The 13,853-nt window shown below is 40.5% G+C and overlaps 1 protein-coding gene across 9 annotated transcripts in view; it reads left to right on the top strand.

The window, feature by feature from the left end:
• The window catches only part of NCALD (neurocalcin delta), a 454,184-nt gene that overhangs the window by 98,032 nt on the left and 342,299 nt on the right, over positions 1 to 13,853 (top strand). Inside the window, exon 1 of one of the 9 annotated variants that reach the window (XM_054498373.2) lies at positions 1,836 to 2,097. The exons of 7 other annotated variants lie outside the window; for them this stretch is intronic. The gene's annotated coding sequence lies outside the window, so the exon portion shown is untranslated. Of the gene's footprint in view, positions 1 to 1,835; positions 2,098 to 13,853 lie in introns of those variants that run through there. One more of the 9 variants, XM_054498372.2, reaches the window with a different exon arrangement.

Genomic DNA, 13,853 nt, shown 5'->3' with positions numbered 1-13,853 from the left:
GGGATTATAGGCATGCGCCACCATGCCCAGCTAATTTTTGTATTTTTAGTAGAAACGGGGTTTCACCATGTTAGCCAGGCTGGTCTCAAACTCCTGACCTCAGGTGATCCTCCTGCCTCAGCCTCCCAAAGTGCTGGGATTACAAGCGTGAGCCACCATACCTGGCCTCTTATGTTGTTTTGATTGGCATTTCTTTGATTGCAAGCTAGATGTATATTTTTCCATTTGTTTAGCAGTTTACATTTATTCTTTATAAATTATTGCTGCCTAAACTTTACTTATTTTTACTTTTCTCTTTTAAGTGAAAAAAATATATATAGTGATATATATATTAAGTTTTATTTATTTATTTATTTTTCTGTCACCCAGTCTGGAGTGCAGTGGTTAGATCTCAGGACACTGCACACCGCAGCCTCAAACTCCTGGGCTCAATGATCCTCCTGCCTCAGCCCCCTGAGTAGCTGGGTCTGCAGGTGGGCATGATTACACCTGGCTAATTTAATTTAATTTGTTTATTATTATTTATTTTTTTGTAGAGATGGGACTTGCTATATTGACCAGACTGCTTTTGAACTCCTGGCCTCAAGCAGTCCTCCTACCTTAGCCTCCCAAAGTGCTGAGATTACAGGTGTGAGCCACCATTCCTGACCAGCTTCTGATCTTCTACTAGAGATATTTTGTCATGGTCTCTGTGTTCTTCAAACTGTTTATTATTATTATTATTATTATTATTATTATTATTGAGCTATGTTTCTATAGCAACAGTATAATTTTGTGATATACGTAACATATGCAGTTTGTTGGGGAAAGGGTTGCCATGAATGTCACTAGAAATGCTGCAAGAACATGACTATGTCCTGCCTCTGCAACTTCAGAAATCATTTTGAATGAGGAGGCTTTTGCGAATGAAATTCTATTAGTGAAAATTTTTATCTTTGCAATTGTGGTAAATATTGTGACTACCTGGGAGAGAATCTTTTGGTTCATTAAAGAGACAAGTAGTTACCTAATGAGAAACTGTCAGTAATCTCATGGACATGTGGAAGAATATTTATTTTTAAAAGCCTAGTCAAGCAGAGGGCCTCAGGAACAAACGCTGATTCACTGTTTTAGTTAGTTCCTGGATTCTACTGCCTTTCTCTGGACTATGGAGACCTCTGGCTACATAGTACACTGTTGCTGAGTGTTGGATCTCAACAGAAGTTGATATTCTTTGTGTTTTCTGATTTTCTCCATGTGAATCATTGTCTCATGGCAGGCTAAAACAAGTGTGATAAAAATATGTTTTTAAAATACCATAAAATCATTTAAACTTTGGAAGAGGGAGGGAATGTGTTCTGTTCTGGAAAATAGACCAATATCAATGGGTAAAAGGTCCCCATTTTGGGTTAATGTAAGGAAGAACTTTGTTATTACAGGAAGAGTCCCCCCATAGCATGGCTCACCTTTTTGAAGCAGTTACCGAGATTCTTCCAGCAGAGACCAGGTGATCAAAAAGTACGTTACTGAATTTAAGAGGAAAAAGGTGGGGCCCATGCACTGGGCGAGACCTTGCACTAGATTACTTCTAATATCGTTTTCAACTCTTGGAAATTCTACAGTTACATAAGTTTTTAAAAACCATGTGCGTACTTATCTAAAGTAGTCAAATTCATAGAAATAGAAAATAGAATGGTGGTTACCAGGGGCTAAGGGCAGGGGGAAAAGGAATGTTGCTGTTTATTGGGTATAGACCTTCAGATTTTCAAGATGAAGAAGTTCTAGAGGTTCATTACACAACAATGTGAATACAATGAACACTACTATACACTTATAAATGTGCCTACTATGAGGTTAGCCCTAGGCCAAGCACTGTAGGGGACACATAAGTTTAAGACAGTCCCTGCTTTCAGTTGTCTCACGGTCCACTTCTGCTATTAAACCAAGGATCCTGAGCAGCAGCCCAGAAGCCCACACTAGCCAACCATGATGTAATCACTGCCACTGCCATTGATGGCACTGCCAGAAGCCCAAAGAAACAAAAACACTCCTCCCTTCTTCCGGTCTTACAATATCCTTCTAGTGCCCCCATGACAAAGCCCAATAAGAAGCCAATTGGTGAGTTATTCTGAGAAATGTGGCGTGCTACTTTCTTTCCCCATCACTATAGTGGAAGGTATAAGGATGAATGTGAATTTGGGTTGGCGATACACTGTTAGGCACAGTCCACCCCTTTGTCTCTTTTTCATCCATACACAGCCCTCCACCCATATATAAACTTGATAAAGCAACAACAGCAACATTATAATAATTCTGTTGATGCAATTATCCCTTGCACAAATGAAGGCATGCTCACTAGTTCCCTGATAAGGGGGATGCAAAGTGCCATTAGTTGGTGCATTTACATTTATATGTTGATGTTAATTCCCCTTACAGGTTAATCAAAATCTCATTTATCATGTAACTTAAAAGACTAAATTGTTAAGTTAACCACCTAGTTTGTAGTTAACTTATATGACACACTCCTTGTATAACAGACACACTTGGGGAAAGGAAAAAGGGGAAAGTGAGTTCTATATACAAATATGTACAAGGAAGAAAATACACATAGTTGCTATAGTCCTCACTTCTGTAACTGATCACAAAGCTGCGTGTGTGTGTGTGTGTGTGTGTGTGTGTGTGTGTGTGTGTTTGTGTATTTAGAGGGAGGAGAGAGAGAGCAAGAAAGAAAGAGAAAGATCTAGGATTTACATTTATATATATCTATATCTATATGTCTTCTTTCTTCCCTTATCAACTCCCATATGCTTTTCTCTTTAATCCCTTGGTTGGTGAGGATTCTTTTCTGAAGGGCTGATGCAAATCTTTACTCCTGAAAAGTCTGTGTCCTTAGACATCCCTCCTTTATTGGTGTAGTGAAATATTTTATTAACTTTACTACTGGATATGGAAGTAATAAGGCACCCCAGAGAATCCTCTGGAATACAGACATCTTTCTTAATGCCTCCATTATCCAGCAACAATCTTATTTTAGCTTAGTAATTGGGACCCCAGTTAGTGCTGTAGAACAATTTTTGTTTGTACAATGGCTTAAGGAGTCTGAATGACCAAGTGGTAATCTCAAATTTTAGTTCAGTGGAACCATTATTGTTTCTGCAACTGACTTTTAGTTTCTTGGAAATGAATAACTTTAAACCAGCAGAGCCCAAAATCTTAGGCACAGGTAGCAAAATTTTTGTGACTAGCTTATTAGGCATAATAGAATAGACTATCCCATTTTAATTTTTGATTCTCTGACCCATGTATTATAGATATGGGAGGAATACCACTCTGTAGGGGTTGTTGATTCAAAGCATGTACTACATCCTGTAAGATATAGTGCCATAAGCTTTCGAGAGGTTATCTCTCAGTTAGTGACAATTGAGCCTTCAGTAGGTGATTCCATCATTCTACCAGGTTAACCAGGTTAGCTGCTTCTGGATGATGGAGTATATGGCGGGACTAGAGAATTCCATGGCTGCAAGTCAATTGCTGCACTTATTTTGTTGTGAAATTAGCGCCTTGATCAGAAGTGATGTCGTGAGGGGTGCCACAATGGTAAATAAGGCATTTTCTAAGTATGTAATTGGTGGTACTTACAAAAGGCAAACCCATATCCAGAGGAAATGTTTATTTCCCTAAGAACAAATCTTTGACCACTTCATACTGGAAAGAATCCAGTGTAATTCACGCACCATAGCATGGCTAACTAGTCCACCTGGACTAGGCCACCTGGACACACAGTAATGGTGCTAGCCAGATTCACTGTGGTGAGCCTATACATAGACTCCTTGATTACTGCCATGACCACTCAGAAGATAAGTCCATGGAGAAGTTCCTAGGGTGACTGGGAAGAAATGGCTGGCTGACATCCTCAGAATATGTTATCTTGTCCCCCTGATTATCAACAGCCTTCTCTGCAGTGGACGTCCTTTTGTGAGCATGCACGTGAGATACAAATATTTCCCACTCATTGCCCATTCCAGGAGGTCATCCATCTGCCTATTCCTCAGTCCTCTTTTTTTTTTAAGCAATTTTTCAATTCTGTTCTTTCCAAGTCGATGACCATCTGGCCAAATCATTATGCATTATGTATGAGTTAGTATAGATTTGTACTTCTGGCCATCTTTCAGTCTAGCCAAAACAGATATCCAGATGTGTTATGAAGTTCTACCAACTGGGAGGATTTTCTCTCTACACTATTTTTCAGGGCCATCCCTGAGTGGATATACAACAGCTTAGTTCTAGCTGTTGCTGATATATAATGGAGTATCATATGCAAAACATATCCAGGTCTTTTTTTCCGCTATCATCATCTGGTTACAGGGAACTCCTTTTGAAGCCATAGGTGTGGGTTGAGAGAGAGGAAGCAATGTATCAGGAGTAGGTGGCCATGAAGCTGAGCCATCAAATCATATGGCTTACTTGTATCCATAGGACTTGCTACAGACCCATCTTATATATCACTTCCACTTGGTGACAGAGTGTGACTTCACTTAGCTGATTTTATGGTTTTGTGGATTAAATGACGACCAGTTAGTTTATGGTGGGCAGCTCAGCTCATATAGTCATCAAGTGTCCTAGGGCAGGAGTTCTGTCTCCACAAGAGCCTGAGAATATACTTTCAAGGGGAAAAATCAGCAGCTGTTACTCCGAGAGAGAAAATTAGCAGAAGAGGCTGGTTTTGCTTCAAAACTCTAGTACTCTAAGCCATGATTCTTACATAGGGCTTACTCTAGGCTTGTACACAATCCCCTTTTGTACATGGGGAAATGAACTACACCTCCAGGGATCACAGGGAGATCAGAGGCCACGGAGTTCTATGATTAATGAACATCTTTCCTTTCATGTTTTCATACTCAAATCCTATTTATTCCTAGCGAACTTTTTTCTAATATTGATCATAGCAATGTATTGAATATATTTTTGCTCACCTTCCTTCAATAGGAATTATTATTGCCTTATTTACCTGTTATACCTCTGAAAACGATCACATTTTTCATGTTTTCAAGGAGCTTGATGGAGATATTTTTCTTTACTCTTTTTAAATCAAACTACATCATTATAAAACAAAACACAGATATAACCTCCACTGCAAATCAAATATGTAGCATAATGAATTAGCATAAGGCAAACACATTTATAACTACCATTCAGGCCAGGAAAGAGAACTTCACCAGCCTCTCTAGAAGTCTCTTCTGTGTGACCCATCTCCATCATAACCCCCTTCACTTCATAAGTAACCATTACCTGGACTTTTATATCAGTTGCCCAGCTATGCATCCCTAGGTACTATAGCTTAGTTCTGCTCATTTAATGAACGTTGGTATACCTTTCTTTTAATTTGTACATTCCTGCTCCATCCCTTTCTTTTTCCTTATCGTTTATCTGTGGATAAACCCAGCCTTGTGACTTGTAGAGTTTCTCATAGGCTAGATTTTGCTGATTGCAATCTTATGGTACATTTCGTTGTGTTCCTCTGTATTTCCTGCAGCATGGTGGCTGGATTTTGAGGGTTGATCAAACTCAGGTGCAATTCCTTTGGCAAGATTATAGGTGTGTTTTTACATCAGGAAGCATATAACATTTGTGTTGTTTGTCTTTTTGTAATATTAACAATGGTTAATGCTTCAATTCATTTAGTTATTGGGACTTCTAAGATGATGATATTCCATTTTGACTTTTTGTTTTCATTTATCACTTGGGATACAAAGAATTGCTTCCCTTTATCTACTTTATATATTATTTATTTATTTATTTATTTATTTATTATCATTTTTTGTGATGGAGTCTCACTCTGTTGCCCAGGCTGGAGTGCAGTGGTGTGATCCCGGCTCACTGCAACCTCGACCTCGTGGGTTCAAATGATTCTCATGCCTCAGCCTCCCAAGTAGCTGGGATTACAGGCGTGCACCACCACATCCAGCTAATTTTTGTATTTTTAGTAGAGATGGGGTTTCGCCATGTTGGCCAGGCCTGTCTTGAATTCCTGACCTCAAGTGATCCACCCACCTCAAAAAGTGCTGGGATTACAGGCATGAGCCACTGTGCCCAGCCCCTTATTTACTTTTTGGTTACCCAGTGATATAGTTCATACAGAGAGACAAGATAAATATTTGATTCTTTTTATCGACCAGGTTTCAAAATAATAAGTTGGTTCTCTTTCATCCTCCAAAGGTTTATATATATACATGAACTTGTGGACTTAAGCATTTTTAATGGGTTCCATTTAATTGCAGTTATCTTTCTGAAAGCTCAAATTATTGCATCTTTGACCAGTGGAAGCCTTTGAAAGTTGGCTTCTGTTTGTTTTTTCCTGGATGTTATTCTTGGATGTTCTTTGTGGATATAAAACTCTTGTGAACTGAAAAATCAAGAACTACTTCTCCAGCTCAGGCCTTTCTCTGATTCATTCACAGCCTTAAATGACCAGGGAATATGTTTTGAAGAGTGGGGCACACCCTCTATAGAAAGGGAATACATGGTTTCTGTTTACAAATATTGCTGGCTTTGTCTTTAGAGACAAGAACGCTGGCTTCCTGTTGAGCCATTCTCCTCTGGAAATGAGATTGCCTCACCAGTGTTGTTCACCTTTTCCGGAAAGATCTGATATTAATAGTTTTCTCTAGAATAACTTATTCTTTTAGGAGGCATGTGCTCTTGTCTAGACAAATATCTGGAATAAAACTGAAAATAGTTGAAAACCTGCCTTTTAACATTTCCCCCTGAAATTTTCTATGCAACCCAGTAAAGATCTATAAATAAACTTTAGGAATAATATAATTAATCTTATTAAATGTGAGAGTGCTTCAGGCTTCTTTGAGAGCAGAAGGACTTGCATTAAAGTGAGCTGTGCCTTCAAAATGTAATTTCTCATCCTGACCGCAAGCTTATCACATCCCTCCCCTTTTAGTGACCTGCTTTTCCTTCAGCTCAAATGCTGTGTTTTTGGTTTTCACCTCTAGCTTGGATAGTTCTGAACATTTTAACTCTCTCATTTTTGTTACTGTGACAGCGACTTTATGGAAATAGGGCTGTGAAGGTTTTTATGATGAAATGTTGACAGGAGAAATAATACTTGGCCCAGCACATGAAACAGAATCACCCACAAGAAAGAATAAAGGTGATTTTGAAAAGCTTATGACATCAATGTCTGTGACAATTTCTTTTGGCTTATAGCATTCATGTTTGCAGGCTGGGTAATATAGATTTTCACTTATGAGTTCTATTGTAGAAGACCCTTCCCTCTGTAAAAGATCTGATTCTCTGGCTTTACGTCTTTTACCTGACATTCAAGGCCCTCCACAGACTTATTCCTGTCCTCCTCAAAAACAGTGACTTCCTGTTGCCTGTTGGATTAAGTATACACTTTTCACCATGATTCCATTTTTACCTCTCCAGGCCCATCTGCCTGTCTTTCCTATGGACATCTCTTCAGATCAGTTATTTTAGTTGCCTCCACTTCCTGGTACACCCTACGTTTTACTACTTTGGTCTTTGCTCACACAGTTTCTTCTATCCAGAATGACTCTCTTCTATCTCTATCTGCAGAGATCCTATCATTATTTTAAAATTCCTCCTCCTCCATGAAGTCCTTCCTGATTCCTTCAAAGAAATATCACTCCTCCGAATTCCCAGGCAATGTCTTCATGACAGTTTCTTTATATTATTTTGTTATGTGGTTAGCTGTTGTTGCTATTGTTTATGTGTTTGTCACTACTCTGGGGTGACAATCATACATCCAAATTTTCCTGGGACACTCCCAGTTTATACCTGATGTCTCAGCACCTTGTCTGGCTAGTACCCCTCTTTTACTCTCAGAATTATCTTGGTTTGGACAATGAATTAAATGGTCACCTTTGGAATAAATGACCAGAAGGTTGGGGCTGCATCATACTCATCTTTTACTCTCTGGTCAACACAAGGAGCAGTATAATTCACATATGGTGGGCAAAGGAATTAGTAGAAAAGAGACTGGCTTGTGTCGGGGCAGGGACCACTTTGCCTGGGTCATCAGGAAATGCTAACCAGATTAGTTTTGATTCCTCCCAGAGATAGTCTTCCTAATGGCACTGCCCAGGGGCTATTATTTTCCCATCAGAAGGTTGGGTTCCCCAAGGGTTTGATAAACAATCCTTTCCAACATGAAGGCTGCGGGCATTGTTTCCCCCTCAGTGACTAGTGCATTTAGAGCTTCAAAGGAGTGTACTTGGGCATTGTGTAGAATATTTAGTTCACACGTGAAAGAGGCTTGCTTTATTTATTTGCATTCCTTTTTATTTAAAAAATTAACTACAGAAAAGTTGATAGAAAATAGTACGTAGTCATACTCTCTTCATTTTGCTACATTTGCTTTCTTTCTCTTGCTTTCTTCCTGTATATACACATAGACTCAAGTTTGTGTTTAAGTAAGATGTATGCATAACTGTTCATAGTCTTTTCCTGAACCACTTGACTATAGATTGAGGATGTCATGATACTTCACCCTTCAATACTTCTACATGCTCCTCAAAATAAGGACATTTTTCTATGTAAACAATATCATTACTACACCTAAGATAATAATTTCACAGAATCATCTCAAATATAGTCCATATTCAAATTTCCTCAAACTTGTTTGGGATCCAGAATCCAAATCTTATCTTGAATTACAGTTCCCATAATCCCCATGTGTCATAGGAGGGACCCAGTGGGAGGTAATTGAATCATGGGGGCAATTACCCCCATGCTGCTGGTCTTTGGATAGTGAGTGAGTACTCACAAGATCTGATGAATTTATCAGGGGCTTTTCCCACCTTTTATCGTACTTCCCCTTCCTGCCACTGTGCAAAGAAGGGTGTGTTTGCTTCCACTTCCACCATGATTGTAAATTTCCTGAGGCCTCCCCAGCCCTGCAGAACTGTGAGTCAATTAAACCTCTTTCCTTTCTAAATTACCCAGTGTCAGATATGTCCGTACAGCACTGTGAGAATCAACTAATACAGTAAATTGGTACTGGGTGTGGGGTGCTGCTGTAAAGATATCCAAAAATGAGGGAACCACTTTGGAACTGGGTAACAGGTAGAGGTTGGAACAGTTTGGAGGGCTCAGAAGATAGGAAGATATGGAAAAGTTTGAAACTTCCTAGAGACCTGTTGAATGGCTTTGACCAAAATGCTGATGGTGATATAAACAATGAAGTCCAGGCTGAAGTGGTCTCTAATGGAGATGGGGAACTGGTTGGGAACTGAAGTTAAAGGTCACTCTAGCTATGTAAAGAAACTGGCGGCATTTTGCCCCTGTCCCAGAGATCTGTGGAACTTTGAACTTGAGAGAGATGATATAGCGTATCTGGCAGAAGAAATTTCTAAGTGGCAAAGTGTTCCAGAGGAAGCAGATCACAAAAATTTGGAAAATTTGCAGCCTGATGCTGCAATAGAAAAGAACTATTTTCTGGGGAGAAATTCAAGCCTGCTGCAGAAATTGGCATAAGTAATGAGGAGCTGAATGTTAATCACCAAGACAATGGGAAAATGTCTCCATGGCATGTCAGAGACCTTCACAGCAGCCCCTCCCATCAAAGGCCTGGATGCCTAGGAGGGAAAAATGTTTTTGTGGGCCAAGCCCAGGGCCTCCCTGCCCTGTGCAGCCTTGGGACATAGTGCCCTGCATCTCAGCTGCTTCAGCTCCAGCTGTGGCTAAAAGGAGCCAATGTACAGCTCAGACTGTTGTTTCAGAGGGTAGAAGCCCCAAGCCTTGGCAGCTTTCATGTGGTATTGGGCCTTTGGGTGCACAGAAGTCAAGAATTGTGGTTTGAGAACCTCTGCCTAGATTTCAGAGGATGTATGGAAATGCCTGGATCTCCAGGCAGAAGTTTGCTGCAGGGGCAGAGCCCTCATGGAGAACCTTTGTTAGGGCAGTGCAGAAGGGAAATGTGGGGTCAGAACCTCCACTGGGGCACTGCCTAGTGGAGCTGTGAGAAGAGAGCCACCATTCTTCAGACATTAGAATAGTAGGTTCTCTGACAGCTTGCACTGTGTGCCTGAAAAAGCCACAGGCACTCAACACCAGCCTGTGAAGGAAGCTGACAGGGTGGCTGTACCCTGCAAAGCTACAGATGTGGAGCTGCCCAAGGCCATGGGAGTCCACCTCTTGCATCAGCGTAACCTGGATGTGAGACATGGAGTCAAGGGAGATTATTTTGGAGATTTAAAATTTAATTACTGCCTTGTTAGATTTCAGACTTGCATGGGGCCTGTAACGCCTTTGTTTTGGCCAATTTCTCCCATTTGGAATGGGTGTGTTGACCCAATTCCTCTACCTCTATTGTATCTAGGAAGTAATAACTTGCTTTTGATTTTACAGACTCATAGGTGGAAGGAACTTGCCTCGTCTCAGATGAGACTTTGGACTTGGACTTTTGGGTTAATGCTAGAATGAATTGAGACTTTAGAGTGCTGTTGGAAAGGCATAATTGTGTTTTGAATTGTGAGGACATGAGATTTGGGAAGGGCCAGGGGCAGAATGATATGGTTTGGCTGTGTCCCTGGCTAAATCTCATCTTGAATTGTAGTTCCCATGTGTTGTGGGTGGGATCTAGTGGGAGGCAACTGAACCATTGGTGCAGTTACCCTCACTGAGTGAGTTCTTACAATATCTGATGGTTTTATAAGGGGCTTTCCCTGCTTTTGCTCATACTTCTCCTTCCTGCTGCTGTGTGAAGAAGGATGTGTTTGCTTCCTCTACCATGACTGTAAGTTTCCTGAAGCCTCCCCAGCCCTGTGGAAATGTGAGTCAATTAAACCTCTTTTCTTTATAAATTACCTAGTCTCAAGTATGTCCTTATAGCAGCGTCAGAATGGACTAATACACTGCTGTCCTTGTGGCACCCTCCAAAATGTATACCTGTAGACATACGTTCCTCCTCTGCACACCTTTTGTTATACTTAAGGATCCACATGCCTCAAAGATATAACATGATTTTTGCCCACGAGAAGTTTGTAGTCTAGTAGAAAAAAGAATAAGATGGAAATGCATTATATATCATGGGTGCTCCAATTCAATTCTGTGCAGGGCATAGCTGAGTTGCAAGGGAGGCAGTGGACTTTTCTACCTGCATGGTTGGGGAGAACAGAATATTATGTATACAGAAGGAGTAAGGCTGGAGCTACCACTCATTGATTTGTAAACTTTTATTGAGTACCAGGCACTGTGCTAGTGTCTGGGGATGAACTTTGAACCTGAACCATCTGTACTTCACAGAAGTGAGTATTCATTGTGGGTGATGAGCTTTGAAGTAATAACCTCAATATTAAATATATAACCATCAGTTGTGATAAATGCAATGAAGGAAAAGAATGGCGAACTGCAGAGCATGTAGCAAAGACCAAATTTCCTTCTGGGGTGGGCATCATGGGAGGTCTCACTGAGAGAGTCACATTGACCCTGAGCCAAATAATGAACCTGAAGAATGAGTTCAAATTAGGTGAGTGAAGAGTAGCTAGCAAGGGGCCTCTATGTTGAAATGTCTCCACTGAGGAAGGAAGCAGAACCTACAGAGGGCTGGCACAGCTAGAGTCGAGCCTGGGAGGAGGGTAGTGTCAGGTTGAGAGAGAGGCAGGGGACAGGTCATACAGGGCCCAAGGAAGAAGTTTTCCTCTTGAAAAAAACATAACGGTTACATGGGCTCTTTTGGAGTTGGGATGGGGAGCAATTGGTTTGTTAGGACATGGAGAACAAAGTATCCTGATAATTGGAAAACAAAGCAACTTGACAAGGCTAGAATACGGGGTGTGAGGGAGGACATCGTGTTGAATTTTGAGTTCTTCTTAGAAGCAACAGGGAGCAATTGAAGGGTGAGTATGATCAGAGGGGTGATGTATCAAAAGTGTATTTGAGAAAGAGAAATCTCAAAGATGAATGAATTACTTGAAGATGCTGAAGGCTGGAGGATCTTGCAGTTGTCCAATAGGTAGAGGACGAAGGCTTAATTAAGGCAATGGAAATGGGGTGGAGACCAGAAGACAAAGTTCCTCAGTAGGCACTATCTACAGGATTTGGTTATTGATGAGAAGAGGAGGAAGTGGAGTATTAAATGGTGTTCAGGCTCCTGGCTATGTGATGAGTGGAAAAGGATAGCAAGAGAAGGAATTGTTTTGGACAATCGATGGTGTTTTGATTTGCCCCTGATAAGTGCCCCTGATAAGTTTGATTTGTACCCAGTAAATGATAAGGGAGATCCAGCCTGATGTTACATAAGCAACTGATTAGTTCATGTTTCCTGGGCTTGAAGAAGTTCTCTCTGAATATTTTTGATGTATTAACATGGTATTTATTAAGCAAGTTGGAAGCATGCAAACTATTTATAAAGGAGTACTTGCATTTTACAGCTGACAGATTGCTTTATTCGGAATTACTCATGACAGGCTTTTTTTTGTGTGTTTGAGAGACATTTGACTTTGCCACAGTTTTGAAAATATGGTATTTCTGGTATGTTTATATTGTGGGTTTTCAAAAACAGTTAAATATTACAATTAGGTTTGCTATGTTCTGTTTTTTTCCCTTTCAGTTACCCATGAAATATACAAATAAAACATCTGGCATTCTTCTTTATAAGAACTCTGGCAAAAGAGCAACAAGGATTAGATTCAGCACTTGTCAAATCATCCAATTGTAATATTTCCATCTAGAGTTGAATCTGAAGCTGGGTGAAACTGCCATGTAAAGAGGAGTTCTGCGTAATGTCACAGAGGGGCCACTTAGGAGAATTCCTTTTATGGTTGGGGCATTCTTGAGATGCCTGGAATAGCCCATTTGTATCGTATCATTGAGACGGAAACACAGCTAGGACGGGTCAAGGCACCACGATGACAAGATCCACACAGCACTTCTTTTCTGTTATTTGTCAGACTAGAGCCCTGGTTGGCTGATAATGGCAAACCTTCCTTCTTTACTTCATTTTTCTATGGCAAATCCTTGGTCTCGGAACTGGAAAGCCCCTTTCCTAGCTTGAAGGCCATATATTCTTAGAACTGGAAGGGACCTCAATAACTGTTTTAATCCAAATCCCTGGCACTTTTGCAGATGAGAAAAATAAGACAGAGAGGTTACACAATTTGGTCAAGGTCAATATACCAAACTCCCTGCCCCTGCTAGATTCCCCTTTGGGAATGGGCAGCCCCTCTCCTCCTTTTATTTTATTTTTATTTTTGTTTATTTATTTATTTTTGCCAGAAATCAAAGAGTCTTCATTCACTTTATAAAAATCATCTGACTCATTTGAAAGAAAAAAAGAGATGTTTTTCTCTGAAAACTTATTTTTGTTTTATTCTAAATGAGTTTTCATTCTAACCCAGTGTGATTCCTCTCTATTCTAAGAGTGCTTTCACGGCACAGTATGACATCTCTCTAATGGCCAGTGTTGCCTAGTTGGGCTTCAGTATAATGGTTACAGCAAAACCCTCTGTGCTTTGGAGCATAGCATCATCTCTAAATTCAGGAAAGAACAGATGCTAGAAACTGTGGTCAGCGTCACTGCCTGGGCCTTCAGGGTGGGTGATGCTTGGAACTTCTTTAGAAGCAGCTATTTATTCAAATGAAATTTTTGAAAGGATCTTTGATTTTTGAAATGACAAATCTCATACCTTGGCCCTAGGACCAAGAACCCCATGACTTGAGAGTGCTGATGGGACTTGGTTGCCACTGAAGGGAGGGTGTGAGATGGGGTGGGTGATACCTGGAGCACTGGCCCAGTCAAGGGAAAGAATGAGAGTTTTAAAAATGAGTTGTGAGGGGGAAAGAGGACAAGAACACATGTGGTGTTTACTATTTACTGGCTTGGATGGGGGCAAATGGAT

The sequence above is a fragment of the Pongo pygmaeus genome, chromosome 7 (genome assembly GCF_028885625.2).
Source record: "Pongo pygmaeus isolate AG05252 chromosome 7, NHGRI_mPonPyg2-v2.0_pri, whole genome shotgun sequence".
Taxonomy (NCBI): Eukaryota; Metazoa; Chordata; class Mammalia; order Primates; family Hominidae; genus Pongo; species Pongo pygmaeus.
This window is presented reverse-complemented; position numbering and strand designations above follow the sequence as displayed.